This window comes from Sus scrofa, chromosome 6, assembly GCF_000003025.6.
Source record: "Sus scrofa isolate TJ Tabasco breed Duroc chromosome 6, Sscrofa11.1, whole genome shotgun sequence".
NCBI classification, from domain to species: Eukaryota; Metazoa; Chordata; class Mammalia; order Artiodactyla; family Suidae; genus Sus; species Sus scrofa.
The window spans coordinates 138693857-138710288 of NC_010448.4; the positions used below are offsets into that span (position 1 = coordinate 138693857).

General features: G+C 38.4%; 1 protein-coding gene across 7 annotated transcripts in view; it reads right to left on the reverse strand.

The window, feature by feature from the left end:
* The window catches only part of LOC102164667 (serine/threonine-protein kinase TNNI3K), a 279425-nt gene that overhangs the window by 59087 nt on the left and 203906 nt on the right, over positions 1–16432 (reverse strand). The gene's annotated exons all lie outside the window — the stretch shown is intronic.

Here is a 16432-nt window from a genome sequence, read left to right on the forward strand (position 1 = left end):
GTTCATTTGCGGCTCTGGGAGGGATGTTGAGTCTCCCTCTGATAAGAGTTTTAAGTCAGAATTTGCAACTACATTCAGATAATGAAATAGTGGAAAAGCTTTAATTAGCTTTGCATGCTTTTAAATGGCAGGTTTTCCTCTTCAAAATGAAAGAATAAAAGTGAACACTAAAAACTATTAACTATCTCAGTGCCTTATCAAACACTACAATGTGTCTGTAGGAAAAGAGCTGCTGGAGCTCATTTTATAATTAGTTTCACTTTTGAAAATACCATCTCAGATTCAAAACTAAAATAGTAGCCTCATGACTACACATTACTTTTAGGGTTAAGGGAATCTTTTAATCTTCAAAACAATTAATGAAATTGTCCACTATGAACCTCGGGGTCAGAGGAGTTTGGTTAAATAAACATTTATTGTATTCTGATTCTATTTCAAACTTTGCTCTAGTTGCTAGGGATATATACATAATTACGGCTCTATGGAAAATGTTGGTCTCTTTTGAAGAAATTATATGTCTCCTTTTGTCAGGTCCTAAGGACTATATAACCTATCGCTTCTCCCTTTATGAAACTTTCACTGCCAGAAGGTAGATAGCCCAATTTAACATTCAGGTGCAGGAACCAACTAATTTTGATTCTTAGTAGAACAATTTCTCCCTTAATATCCAGCCCTCCCCTGAGGACACTGCTTCCCCTGAACTCTCTCAAGAGGAAGCTGTTTTCTCTCACATATTCCCTGTACCTCTAGGGGGTGGGGGTGGGGGTGAGGTAGGTGGGAGTCTGTGTCTTTCTCAGTGACACTGGGACTTCCAAATGGTTTCTCCTCTAAAAGCCACCAGTTTGTCCAGCTGTTCCACTGAGTCACTCTCCTTCATTCTTTGAAGGTTTTGGGTCTGGCTCACTGTCATGCTAACACTACTATCTGGTGCTTTTAGCATCCATGCAGATACTCATTAAAGTGGCCTCACCTCTGGGTTCCTTGGTCTCTTCTTCCGCAAAGATCATATCCTCCACCTTCCCTTAGTCCTTAGCTCCCTGGTCATCCAGAACCCAGACTCTGTTACTAGCAATGCCTGCAAGTTCTCTGAGCTATTGGTCCTTACAGTTTCCACCAGATCACTCTCTGGGTTCTATTTCTTTTCTTTCTAGCTCACTTCTTCTCGAACCCCCAACTCCAATAAACTTCAACCATACATACCATCCTACCACTTAAAAAAAACCTCTGCTTTTTCACAATAAATATGTACCCTAAAGTAAAAGAAAATAGTGCAATAACACCTCCACATGTATATCACACAGCCTTAAAAACCATGTTTTTGCCAATATTATTCTTTCTATTGTCTAATCTCCCCCTTTTTTTTTTTCCATTCCTGTTACTGTCTTTTTACTACCATTCAATACTCCCTTTTCTTTCCTTACTTAGCATGGACTTCACTGATAATCATATTCACTCCCTTCCACACAGCCTCAACTGCCTTGTCCTATCAAGTACTTTGGACACAACTGGAAAAACCCCAGTCTGGATTAAATCTATCCCAGTTGGGATATTTCAAATTATGACCCTCCAACCTGAAGTGGACGCTCCCTACTGCTTCGAGAGCCTATTTCCTACTTCTAGCTCACTTGCTCTCTCACATTCCAGATGGCTATTCTGCATCTTCTCTTTCTTCAAACTTCAAGTTCTCAGCACTACATCAACCATGCAGCTTTGTCTAAACCTGCATAATCTACCTTTATTCCCTTTTCTACAGATGACTTTGCCCCATTCTATCTGAGGGCAATTCCTTCACTGGTGTACTAGATCTTATCCTTGCTAACCTACTCAAGGACATTGCTCTAAAAATAATTCTCCTATCTATTTTTTGCATCATCAGTGTTCCCTTTCTATTGTTTAATCCCATCAATACACAGACTCATTAAGTCTTTCATCTTAAAAAAAAAACAACAACAAAATAAAACTCTTGACTCCATTTCTTCCTCAAGCTACTATTTCACTTCTCTGTTCACCAAAATTGCTCTAAAGAGTTGCCTAAATTTCAAGGCTCTTATTCTCCTTCCATCTGTCCTCCACCCCAATCAGGCCTTTGCCTATAACACTCTGCCAAAACTGCTCTTGTCAAGGATACAAAGACCTACCTCCTCATTGCTAAATTCATCTTAACTTGGCATAGCACTAAATAAAAATAATCATTCTTTTGTCCCTAAAACATTCTTCAATTGGATTTGAGGTCACTATTTTCTCATTATTTTTTTTCCTCACTTTCACTTGGTATTTCTGAGTCTCCTCTTTTGGTTTCACTTCTCTTTATCTTTAAATTTTATATTACATCAGGCCTCAGTCTTTGGGTCTCTTCTCTATTTAGAATTAACTTGTCGAGGATTTAATTCAGTCTCATGGCTTTAAAAAACCACTTCCAAATATCTATATCTAGCCCAGTACTCTTTCTTGAACTCTAAACTCACATATGCAACTTCTTGTATTTATAGTCTTCTCTGCTTCAGTAAATGGCAACTCCATCCTTTCACTTGCAGAAGCCAAAATCCATGGGATAATCTCTGAATTCTTTCCTTGTCATGCTCTTGCTTCTAATCTACCAGCAAATCATAATCATTCTGCCTTTGAAATGTATTCAGAATCCAAATGGACAAATAGCATTTATATTGGATCAACCCTCCCCCAGAAAACAACTACAAATTCTGGACAAAAGGTAAAAGATAGTAACCTGAAAGCACTAGAGAGTGAATAGGAACAGGTAGATTTTGGAAGGAAGGGAGTCACAGAAGAAAGGAAGGGCATGGGCTAAGTTTGCTTTTTAGGGACATACCTACAGCATATGGAAGTTCCCAGGGCTAGGGGTCGAATCAGAGCTGCAGCTGGGGCCTACACCACAGCCACAGCAACTTGGGATCCAAGCTGTGTCTGTGACCTACACCATAGCTCACAGCAACGCAGGATCATTAACCACTGATCAAAGCCATGGATTGAACCTGTATCTTCATGGATACTAGTCAAGTTTGTTACCCCTGAGCCACAATGGGAACTCCCATCTTTTTAAAAAAACAAACAAACAAAAAAACCCAAACAATATTACTTACCCTAAGGGCAGGCCCCATCTATACTTTAGGGAGCAATTAAAATTCTGATGGAAAGCCTGCAGGTTTGCCTGCCTGAAGATCCAGAGGACAGAATTCCGGGCAACAGGGTAGAGTATATTAGCTATGGTTTTATAACAAATTATCACAAATGTAGTGGTCTAAAACAACAACCATTTATTATCTAACAGTTTCCATTGGTCAGAGTCTAATACACATTAACTGGCTCCTTGGCTTAGGGTCTCACTAGATTAAAATCACAGTGTCAGCTAGCCCTGTGATTCTCATCTGAGGCCCAGGAGCCTCTTCCAGGTCTACTGGTACTGGAAGAATTCATTTCCTGTGGTTGTATGACTCAGGTCCCTGTTTCCTTGCCAATGGAAGGAAACAGCTTCTAGAGGATGCCCATGGTTCCTTGCCACATGGTGCCTATGTGCACTTCACAACAGAGCCATTTACTTTCTTTCTGGCCAGTAAGGGCATGTTCTCTAAACTTTTCCCCCTGTAACCATCTGGAGAAAAATTCTCTGCTTTTAAAGGGCTCATCTGACTAGGTCAGACCCACCCAGTTTGTTTTGCCATATGAGGAAACATAATTATGGGGGCAATATCTCATCATACAGGTTCTATATACTTTCAAATGGAGGGGTGGGCATATTCCTGGCATGTACACCAGGGGGCAGGAATCTTGAGGGTGATCCTAGAACACTGCTTATTACACATAAGCACTAGAACTTGTGGGAAAATCCTTGAAGAAGGGGGTCTGGGAAAGCCCCAGATTTTGCATATAAATGGCCTAATTTTCTAGTTGCCTCTGAACCGTGTATGCATAGGGCAGAGTCTATGCAGCCCAGGGAAGCTAAATGAAGTAAACCGAGATATCTTTTGCCCAAAGCAGGACATTGTTCTTAATATTTTTTCAAAATGAAATTATCTAACTCTTATTCTCTGCCCATAGAAATCTTCTTCCCTCTTCAAGCCCAACTCGCAAAATACATCCTTTTTAAAGTGTCCAAGGATTTCACCAAATAATTTTCTATTTTTATTTAGATTTACTTTCATTCTTTCGTTGCAATTATGTATTTATGTATTTATTTCATTAGCAAGAACATGATTTGAAGGCAAGCAAAGGTCTGTTTAACTCCTGAATACCTAACATGCCATGTTCCATTGCACAAGGTAACTGAGTTGAGCTCAGATATATTACATTAAATTACATCATGATAATAAAAAATTATACAGAATGACTAACTTTTGTTCTTGTCTCAATCACCATCATCTCTTGCTTGGATTATTATAATTTCCTTCTAATTACTTGTGCTGCTTCTATTCTTTGCCTATTAAAAGTATGCTCCCAACATGGTAGCCAATCCATAGCTACCATCATACTCAATGGTGAAATACTGAAAGATTTTCTTTAATAGTAGCAATAGACAAGGATGCCCATCCTCACCACTTTTATTCCACATAGTATTAGAAATCCTAGACATCGAAATTAGGCAAGAACAAGAAATAGAAGGCATACAGCTTGGAAAGAAAGAAGTAAAGCTCACTATTTGCAGATGACTTGATATTATATATAGAAAACCCTAAGGACTCCACTAAAAACCATCAGAAATAAGAAGTAAATTCAGTAAAGTTGTAGGATACAAAATCAATATAAAGAAATCTTATTGTATTTCTATATACTACTAACAAGTTATCAGAAAGAGAAATAAAGAAAGTAATCCCATTTACACTTGCATCAAAAAGAATAAAAAACCTAGTAACAAACTTAACCAAGGAGGTGAAAAGCCTGAACACTGAAAGCTATAAGATACTGAGGAAAGAACTTGAAGAAGATGCAAATAAAAGATATTCCATGGTCATGGACTGGAAGAACTAATTATGTTGAAATATCCATACCTACCCAAGGCAATCTGCAAATTCAGTGCAATCCTCATCAAAATTCCAATGGCATTTTTTTCCCCACACAAATAGAACAAAAAAATCCTAAAATTCTATGGAATCCTAAGAGATTCTGAAAGCCAAAGCAATCTTGAGAAAGAACAAAGCTGAAGGCATCATGCTACCTGATTTCAAACTGTATTATAAAGCTGTAGAAACCAATGTGGTAGCCAAAATAATCACTTAAAAATGTACTACAGATGAAGTAATGCCACTCTTAAAGCCTCCAATTACTCTCATCTTATACAGATTAAAAAAACCCAAAGCCTTTGTCATCATCTATGAGGCATGCACAGCCTGCCCCTGCTATTTCCTGGCTTCATCTTCCTCTTGTGTACCCGGCCTACCTGACCTCCTCAGGCCAAGCACATGATGCCCTTAAGGACTTTTTATGTGCCATTCTTTCCACCTGGACTGGCCAACACCTTCACCTTTTCCAGTTCTTTGTTCAAATATTACTTTATCAGAATTTTTTTCCATCTTATTTGCTCCATTTACTCCATCTTATTATCACTAGATGAAATAATAAATATTTTCATATTTTTTGTTTATTGTTTACATCTCTCCAGAGCATGTGCACCCAATGAGGTCGAAGATTTATTGTTGTCTGCTATTCTATCCTGAGTGGCTTGAGCGTGCTTAGAGTACAGAAGATGTTCAAAAAATATTTGTTTAGGAAGTTCCCTTCAATGGCTCAGAGGTTAACCAACCTGACTAGGATCCATGAGGATGCCGGTTTGATCCCTGGCCTTGCTCAGTGGGTTAGGGATCCAGCATTGCTGTGGCTGTGGTGTAGGCTGGCAGCTGTAGCTCCACTTCGACCCCTAGCCTGAGAACTTCCATATGCTGTGGGTGTGGCCCTAAAAAGCAAAAAAAAAAAAAAAAAAAAAAAAAAAAAAAAAAAAAAGGTAAAGAATGATAGAATTAATTATTTTATGTTTTATTTATAGTTTATTTTACTTTCAATCTATCTTTTTTTGTATGAGTAGAGGTTTTTTTTTTTTCCCCTTCCTTTTTTACAGCTGTACCTGCAGTATATGGAAGTTCTCAGGTGAGGGGTTGAATTGGAGCTGCAACTGTGGTCTACACCACAGCCAGAACAACACCAGATCCAAGCCTTATCTGTGACCCATGCAGCATCTGTGACCCATGAAGCAACCTGCGGCAATACCAGATCCTTAACTCACCGAGTGAGGCCAGGGATGGAGCCCACATCCTTACAAAAACAACGTCGGGTCCTTAACCCACTGAACAACAACAGGAATTTGCTTCAAGTTGTTTAAAATCAGTCAGGGGATACATTATAAACAAATGATCTTTTTTTGAACATTAAATCCAAATGGTGTTAATATTTCATTGGAGGGCTGAGAAAGAATCAAAATAATGGTAAAATTTGATATTTACTAAACACTTAGAACATTTTATTTAACTGTTAAAGTACTCTGTAAGGTAAGCATTTATTATTTGTATTTTAAACATGAAAAACTGGAAAAATTAATTTATCTAAGATAGTATAGTCAGTTGAAATCAAAGCTAGACAGAGATTGTGAACTTAATGTTTTCATTCTAAGTGTGGCATCTATATCCATAAAGAATAATTTAGTTTTAATTATGTAAGATTCAGCGCCTGAAATTAGCTTCTGCATACTAGAAAGAACACTGGATTGATAATTAAAAGACTTGGTGTTAAATATCTAATAGCTATGTGACTTTGGATGGTTTATTAACCATTCTGAGCTTCAGTTTTTTCAGCCTCGAACTGAATTGCAGAATTAAAAAAATTGAATTAAGTAATGTATTTGCAAAAGCTCAACAAACTATCAAGTGCTTTACAAAGTAACTTAATTTTTAAATAATATATACAAATGAGTGTGCTTTGGATATAAGTTCTCTGAATTTATGTCAAATGTTTTAACAGTTCAATTTGTTTTTTGTTTATTTATTGTGGATATATATATATATATAAATTTACAATATTATATTAGTTTAGGTGTACAACATAGTGATTCAATATTTTTAAAGATTAGACTCCATTTAAAGTCATTATAAATAATGGCTACATTTTCCTTTGATGTATAACATAGCCTTGTTGCTTATAAAAATTCAGCATAAATTCTATTCAAATTAAGGATTCTAGCCATTTATCTGGCATTATTTGAGAACCTAAGGTGCTCATTAAAAAGCTGAAATCAACAAATGCCTCATGAACTGAATATACTGAAATCCCTGGATAATAAATAGCAACATAATGACATACATTGTCCTCTACTCTCCTTTCAGGTGGATGGCTCATACTCTTTGCCATTATGCTACGGTTGGTGGCAGCTTGCCCTGCATCATGTGCGGTGTGCACCAAAGATGTAACCCTCTGTCACCAGCTAACCTATATAGTAGGTAATAAAACCAATAACTCTAAAAAGCAATATTCAGTGTACCCGGCAAATTCATTGCTATGCCTTTATTGTACTGGCTGCTCTCTGGGTTGGGCCTGAAAGAGGTGAACTTTTAAAGAGCGAGCCTTCTATAGGGATTAAACATTGATAATAATATTTTATTTTCCCCTTTGTGCAACCAAAATTGGTGGTCTCAACCAAAAGTATTTTCAAACCTTCAGAAGTAATTGAGATTTTATTATTATGAAAGAATGCCGTCATTTCATTCAGCTACACACTTCTTTTAATAAAAGAAAAAAATTAGATAAATTTAACTTTATTTTGTCCATACTTTGTGCAGATTTCAACCCTACCATGGGCTGGCAGAAATATCAATGCATCAGAAACCTGAACTACAATTGTTCAGCATTAGTAAGATTTAAGTGATGTACCAGCAAAACAGATTATTATCAAAGTGCATCTAATTTTGAAAGTGTAGTCTTTTTTTATTGGTGGTAAATGAGCTGTAGAAATGCTAACAAGATGCACTGCCTGTATTCATTACATATTGCTTGCTTAAGTCAACAATTTAATAAGACACCTTATTAAGAAATTTGAGGAGAATGTGATTTACATCCTGATATCCAAAAAGAGATAAACAAGCTATACGCTCTGCCAATGGAAAAATTTCGGAAACAAGTCTGAGTTAAGATGGAGTGAAAGAAAATGAGTTCTTTCACTTGCAAAATTCACGAGAATTAAGAGGTAGATGATATTGTCATTCCTGACAGGAAAGAGACAGTTTCAAGGCTAGCTGGTTGTACACTGTTTCCAATCTGTATTGAAAATACTTAAAAACACTCAACTCCCAGCCTCTCAAATGGATTTCCTGACTTCACTACATTTTTTGAGGGCTGGGGTGGGGATCAGAGATAGCTGATGTCTGTGACAAACAAGTACTGCTCATCTGCATTGTCGTACCTTCACATCTTCCTTCTCATTTACAGAATGCCATATCCATGAAGTTAGATTCCTAACACAGAGAAGTAAACGGATGACTTGTGAGTGGGGCCTGTCTGGTCTTAGACAAGAAGTAATTGACAGACACAATAGCCTGTTCCCTTAGCATCATCAGAAATCCCTAGAGCACCGGGGATCCTTGAAAACAAAACTCCCTCAGCCCACATCAAAAAATGATGAAAGAAACAAAATGCCAAATTGGCCAGAATTAATAAAATTCAAACCATCAGTAATAAACACTAAAAATATCCACCCCCAAACAAAAGACTCCCATGACTTAAGCTTGCTTGTGCTACAGAGATAGATATAATTCTTCCAAAAGAAGGCACTGTGAAAATCCTTTGTCTCTGACATTTTTTAAAATCTCTTTGTTTCAGTGATGTAGTCTGAATTTCGTAAAGGAATTGTGACTTGCTTCCCCTGTGGTTGATTGTTCTAATATCACCTGTAGACCTCCCAGGGACAATGGACTCTTCCATCTTTATGACACTGTCATTTGCAGTCAAAACAATTTTAGCATGATAAAGATGTGCTACAATAACTCATGATTATAATACATCTTTATTGAGTTAAAACGCTTTGATTTCTAATGACAGAGCAGAGATAGCTCTGGGGTGATTATGGTGAAGGGATTTAACAGTTGGAAGCCCTGAGTACCACCTGTCATCACATGATGGACTTCATTGGAGGGAACAGATATTAGACAGGAGGCCAAGATGGCCTGGACTATAATGAGAACCCCACTGACAGATCCTCGGGTTGTCTGGGGAGAATATAGATCCTTATTCTATATTGCCAACTTTTAGCCTGGAGCTAAAAAGCAGAAAGCGACGCTTCTTCTCACTTCCCCCACCCAAACTGCACCTTCATGTTGGAGAGAAAAGATGATTGACTTCACATCGTAAATATACCCTGCTAGTGGAAGACTGCTTAGGAAGCCCAGATACGGGCTCTGCTCTTGAGCGAATCTCGGGCTAGCAGGGCTGGAGCAGGTCGGTACACAGCCTCACAGAAAGAAAGCCTGAAAAGCCACTTTCCAAAAAAAAAATCAGCGATGATAATCCCAAACAGTGAATTAAATTTGACATCTAAAGGAACAGATGGGTTTATGTTTCTCAAATAAACATGTCATGGTAACAAAGAATATAAAAATCCATCATTCTGATAAAGAGCCACCTTCCCCTTAAACTGAGAAATCAGAGAGTCATTTTCATTTTGTTTATTGTTCTTCCTCAGGTGATAAGATTGCTCAGGGGGTATTGATTATCTCCGTTTTCCACGGTTCTCCCCTCCCACGTGTGTGTACTTGCTTCTAGTCTGTGCTTTTCTTCCCCACAGCAGCCCCTGTGACCACGAGGGCTTTAATCATCACTGATGGATATCTCTCCTCTATAGAGAGCGCAAATCTGTCCCTCTTGTTTAATCTTGCCCTGCTCTCCCTGAGCAGGAACAGCATCGAGGATGTTCGAGAAGACGCCCTGTACAGCCTTGCAGAGTTGCGGACCTTGTTGCTGGAGCACAACCAAATATCCAGCTCTTCGCTCACGGATCACACCTTCAGCAGGCTCCACAGTCTGCAGGTGCTGGCACTCAGCAATAACGCCCTCCGCACCCTTCGAGGGTCTTGGTTCCGAAACACCAGGGGCCTGACCCGGCTCCAGCTGGATGGGAATCAGATCACTAATCTGACAGACAGTTCCTTTGGAGGCACTCATCTCCACAGCCTCAAGCATCTGGATTTATCTAACAATTTTATTTCCTACATTGGGAAAGATGCCTTCCGGCCCCTGCCTCAACTACAGGAAGTGGACCTTTCCCGAAATAGGTTGGCCCACATGCCTGATGTTTTCACTCCATTGAAGCAGTTAATCCTCCTGAGTTTAGATAAGAACCAGTGGAGCTGCACTTGTGATCTCTACCCCCTTGCCCGGTTCTTAAGAAACTACGTAAAGTCTTCTACTCACAAGCTCAGGAATGTCAAGGACCTAAGTTGTCAGCCATCCACCAGATCTGTGGCTGCTGCAAAGAGTGTGCTAAGGCTGTCTGAGACCAACTGTGATTCCAAGGCTGCCAACCTCACTCTGGTTTTAAAGGATAGAAGCCCCCTCTTTCCAGGGCAAGATGTAGCTCTGCTGACTGTCCTTGGCTTTGCAGGTATGCCAGAGGACGTGTGTCTAGGTTTTTGCAATATTCTTTTTTTTTTTTTTGTCTTTTTAGGGCCGCTCCCAAGGCATATGGAGGTTCCCAGGCTAGGGGTCGAATCAGAGCTGTAGCCGCTGGCCTACACCACAGCCACAGCAACGCCAGATCTGAGCTGCCTCTGTGACCTACACCACAACTCATTGCAATGCTGAATCCTTAACCACTGAGCAGAGCCAGGGATTGAACTTGCGCCCTCATGGATACTAGTCAAGTTCTTTTCCGCTGAGCCACAATGGGGAACTCCTTCATCATATTCTTGAAGTACACTAAGTGATGCCTTTCTCAGGCAGTTGGGGAGCCTTGCCAGGGCTTGTGGAAGTTATTGTGGTGTGGGAGGATGTTAGCTGATTTAGCAAGGTTGCAAACACTTCCTGTTGCAAAGAAGCTGTTAACATAGAGGCAAGGACCTTGAACCATAATCCAAGAGTTCTAGTCCTAGTATAACCAGCACTGTGATCTTAAGTAAGTTAACCTGCTTTTTAGACTTCAGTTTTCTTGTCTGTAATGAGGGAATAGTGCCTATATTTCATCAGCCATCCACTGGCTGAGGAGTACTGCTGCATTCATTAAGATGCTAGGAGAGGAGTTCCCGTCATGGCTCAGTGGTTAACGAATCCGACTAGGAACTGTGAGGTTGTGGGTTCGATCCCTGGCCTTGCTCAGTGGGTTAAGGACCCAGCATTGCCCTGAGCTGTGGTGTAGGTCACAGACAGGGCTCGGATCTGACGTTGTTGTGGCCCTGGCATAGGCTGGCAGCAACAGCTCCAATTCGACCCTTAGCTTGGGAACCTCCATATGCCACGGGTGAGGCCCTAAAGACAAAAAGAAAAAAAAAAAAAAGATGCTAGGAGATAGGGATTAAAAAATGATGAGGCATAGTTTCTTTCCTCAAAGGATTCACATCTCTGTGCCTTTCCATGGTGTAGTAAGAATCAGTGGGCGTTACCAAGTGCAAGTGGAGATGCTATTATGACACTCAGATGCATCTTACTCCATAGTGGTTGGGTAGTACAGTATTTAAGTGCATGCTTTGCAGTTAGATTATCCAGGTTTTAAACCTACTTCTGCTTTTACTTGCTGTGTGACTTGGGCAAATTATTTAGCTGCTCTATGCTTTGATTTCCTCCTGTTTGGGGGTTTTGAATTCTTTTAAGATCTCTGTTGATCTAAATTGTTTATAAATTTAGGCCATAATCTCACACCCCTGACTAAGGAGAGGATAATATTCAACCCTTTCAGTATTCTATGGTAGTTAAACTATGCATCAGCTATCCTTACATCTCACTGGATGAAGGATGTAATGTGATGCTTGGTGTCATTAGCTGAAGACCAAATCTGCATGAGATTTGTCATATTATCTGTCTCAATGATTGTATGCTTGAAATGCATGATAAAATCTTTTGTACCTGTGGGTAACCATGGTGATGAGGAGTGTGTGTGTGTGTGTGTGTGTGTGTGTGTGTGTGTGTGTGTGTGTGTTGGGGGAGGGTGGGTGCCCCAACACTGGAAGACCAGAGGCTGGCAAAGGGCACTCAGGACTGAACTGATGCATTTTGAAAATGTGCTGTAAATAATTATTTCACAGCATGTTTCCAGTGAATCCCTTGAACATCAGATTTTTAGCTCCGGACAGTTATACTTTTAATTGGGATAGATGGAGACCAGTGTCAGGTCTGGACAATGAAACTACCACCAGTAGTAATCAAATTCACTTGGAAGTGAATTCAAATCCTTTCAGAAAGAGAAATTGTTTTAGAAAATGCTTAACCAGGGAATTCTGTTGTGGCTCAGAGGAAATGAACCCGACTCGAATCCATGATGATGCAGGTTTGATCCCTGGCCTCACTCAGGGAATTAAGGACCTGATATTGCTATGACCTGTGGTGTAGGTCGCAGATGAGTTTTGGATCCTGTGTTACTGTGGCTGTGGTGTAGGCGGCAGCTGCAGCTCTGATTCGAGCCCTAGCCTGGGAACCTCCATATGCTGCAGGCGAGGCCCTAAAAAAAGGAAAAATAAAAGAGTAACCTTGGCAGTATTTACCACAAAAGACAAAAGCAATAGGGCAACAAGGGTTTTTTTTTCCTTAAATATGTTTCTTAGAATACTAATTCTAGGGGAAAATTAATATATATTCAAATAAAAACACACAGGTACACATATAAGCATTTTGTTGTGGGTTGTAAATAGATTTGAATAATGCTGAATTAAATAAAGTGAAACAGGCTTCTTTACTGCAGCATTTCTCATTGCTTTTCATTCTTCTAATGAGCATTACAAATTTCTAAGAGGAAGTTATAATGTGCAACACTTCTCAAACTTATTTGACCCTTAACTCTCCCCTTTTTTTTCTCACAAAGGATTTTATAGAATTAGTGTTTTGTAGGACACTGCCTTGGAAGTATTACAATAGAGTAATTTTTAGTATCTTTTACTTTATCTTTCAGAAAAGATTTTGCAAAGTTAACAACTCTACATTAGCGTAGAGATAGATAAAAATTCTGGAAAATTCCAAAGTTTTCTCAAAATGATAGGAAGCTTAAATAATGCCATAAATTATAAATATTACTACATACATGTTAGGTTATAAAGTATGAAATTATCACAACAAGGAACCTTTAATTGATTAATTGTTAAAGATGCTTTTTTTTTTAAGAGAGATGCATCTTTAAAACAACTCTGAATTTTGATATTATCAATTTATTCCTTCTAAGGGTTCTATGCTTTCTGAAGTAAAAGTGTGGTCAATAATCTACACCTCTAGATTGTGGGAAGAAGACTTAGAACTAAAATTTGACCTCTGATTCTATTTTCTTCTTTGGCTGTAAATCAATCACTACAATTCCAAGGAATATATAATAATCACACTCAGCAAATTTAAAACCAATAAGTGGTTAATTGGCACCTAACCTCTTCACACTTCCTAATCTGTGAACTGGTAAAAAAGACAAAGCTTTCATGATGCTGTAACATTTCCAATACTTCAATGAATTTTTACCTTTAATTTTGAAATTTTTTCCAACTCTGGGAGATTGTTAGAAAGCTTTTTAAAAATAGCAACAATGCCCATGGCAGTGAAAATTCAACCACCTTCTTGATAGCAGGTTCAGCCTGTCTACAAGCTTCATTCACTGCTCTTACTCTCTCACTAATAGCAAGTGACGATACCTTCGTAGTGAGTGATACAGATGTAGCTCTAACATCAACAGCGGGAGAGTGAGTGGTTCCTCGCTGTTTAGACACAATTACAGGAGAAACTTTATCCCATAATCAGATTATACCTACTCTCATTTCAATGGCTGAATTCCTGTGTTTAAGAAAATTTAGATCTTTCTTTCCTTTATGATTTGGTTTAGTGACTACATCAGCCATACAAAGCATTCTCTTAATGATTTGTTGTGGATTTTTTCCTAACAGCTGAGGATTCTAGGATCTTATAGGACAATCTAAATGGCAGCAGCAGCAATTATAACCACAATAACATATAACAATGACCCTTCACTGAGTCTTGCTATATCAAAGTACTGTATTAAACATGTCACATATATTATTTCACTTGATCTCTAAATGGTATTAGTTACTCCTTCTTGATATAGGAAGAAAAATAAGGCTCAGAGAGGTTAGAAAACATGCCTAAGAAAAGTATTTTAACAGAGTTTTGAATCCTGAGTTTTCTTACTCCCTGTAAGAGATATAGTGATATTTCTAAAATTATATTATTCCCATGTTTTTAACATTTAAAAACCAAAACCTTTGTTTAGAATAACCCAGATTCTAGGATCTGGTAATTAAAATGTTCTGACTTAACTACTATGTTTTAAAAAAATGTTTTGTTTTTAATAGAGATCTCATGATTTCAATATGTTATAGCACTATCCAAGAGTGTATTATTATCAAAAAAATTAAAATGGGATTTAAGATATTAAGATCTGGTAAACTATACAAAGGTTGGCAGATTTTACCAGACACTTCCATTCCATTTTGTTAATCTTTATCTTTAACAGGAAAAATGAAAAAAAAAAAAAAAAAAAAGCCTGACATCTTCTCTTTGCCTTCAAGTTTAAAAAATATCTTCACATTTTCATTAAAGTGGTCTGCAGTGGAGAGAACCAGTCATAGTGCAATCAGGGGGTCTAGAATGCTATCATCTCATTCACCGTCCTCATCTCCAGAGTGAGGGGGCTGAGTTTTCCAGGGCGACTGACATGCCCAAGGTCACACAGCAAGTTAAGAAAGAGCTAGACTTGATAGGACACAGAGCTCCTAACTCAGTCTATACTGACACCATATTCTCCTGTTCACCATTTTGGAGATTTGTAAGATTAGACCACTCATCACTTTTCATTGTTAGAATTCATAAACCGAATCTTCTGAACATCCAATGAACATTTCTGGAGTGGCTCCTCTGTACCAGCTTTGTGGGGACTGGAGAGATAATGTCAAACAAGACTGAAATGGAAAAAGTCCATTTCCTCACAGTGCTTTATTCTAGCAGGGGTGGGCAGACAGTGGCCAAGCAAATGAACAAGTGAATGCAATAATTTTATACTGTGACAAGTGCTAAGAAAAAAGTAGGTCACTTTGTCAAGGAAAAAGCTGGGTGTAATTCAGAGACTTTGGTTTGAGCATCTAGGAGGGTGAGGAGGCCATTTGTCAAGATGACAAACAGGTAGACACAGGTTAGACTCTGCACTTGAGTCTGAGAAACACTGCCTTTACAATTTTATTTAAAATTGTAAATTTTAGAGGATAAGCTATAGAGAACATGAAAGGACAGTACCAGGAATTCTGAGATTAGGTGTCAATCATTTTATTGCAGGAGTTCATAGAAGGGGGTGATCTTTGCTAGATGGAAACAAATAGCAAAGATGTCAAGAAATGGGGAGGTATTGATGTAGGTGTTAAAGGATAAATAAAATCAAGTAAGCTGAGATAGGAGAAAGTATTACAAGCTTCACTAAAAGCATACACAAAGGCTTAGAAGTACCTTTTAAGACTAGATTGAAGAATCTGAAACAGGGTGTTTAGAGAAATAATAAAAAATAAGGCTAGGAAGGAAGGCTATGGCCAGATTGCACTGAATCTTGGATGCCAAGGAGTGTGGCCTTTATGCTAATAGAAGCCAATGATGTATTCCAAGGTATGGGATGAATCTTTAGAGGTGATTAAAATATTGCAATAGCTTGTAGGATCTTTTTTTCTTTGAGGGGAGAAGGTTACTGTATATGAGAATTTCAGGGTATATACTAAATGTGGTCATTTTTATTGACTATGGAATTAAGACATAATTAAGTTTCATTTCCCATAGGCAGAAAGAAGAATTTTAATGCAGGAATTATTTTATCTTGAATGAATTTCAGCCCATGAAACAAAACCCTTTTCCTATCAAAGACATTCCAGATGGTATTGTTTCTTGTAATTTTTAACAGAGACAAAGAAAGATCCAAATTAGAAAACAGAATGATGTTGATGGAAAAGCCTCCATCTGAACTAATACTGTTCCACATGGTGAAAGATTTCTCACCTATTCTGATGCCCTTTAAGCCATTAACCTTGATGTTTGTGGATTTCACATTTGGTGATTTATATGTTTCTTCCTTCGATGTTATCTTTTAATAGTCTCTCTGTTTGTCACAGGAGCTGTTGGTCTCACTTGCCTAGGTTTAGTTGTATTTAACTGGAAACTCCAACAAGGCAAAGCAAACGAACACACATCAGAAAACCTTCCTTGCAGAACCTTCGATGAATCCCTGTGTGATCATGAGGCAAGAAATTACCACGCTAAGGGATACTGTAAC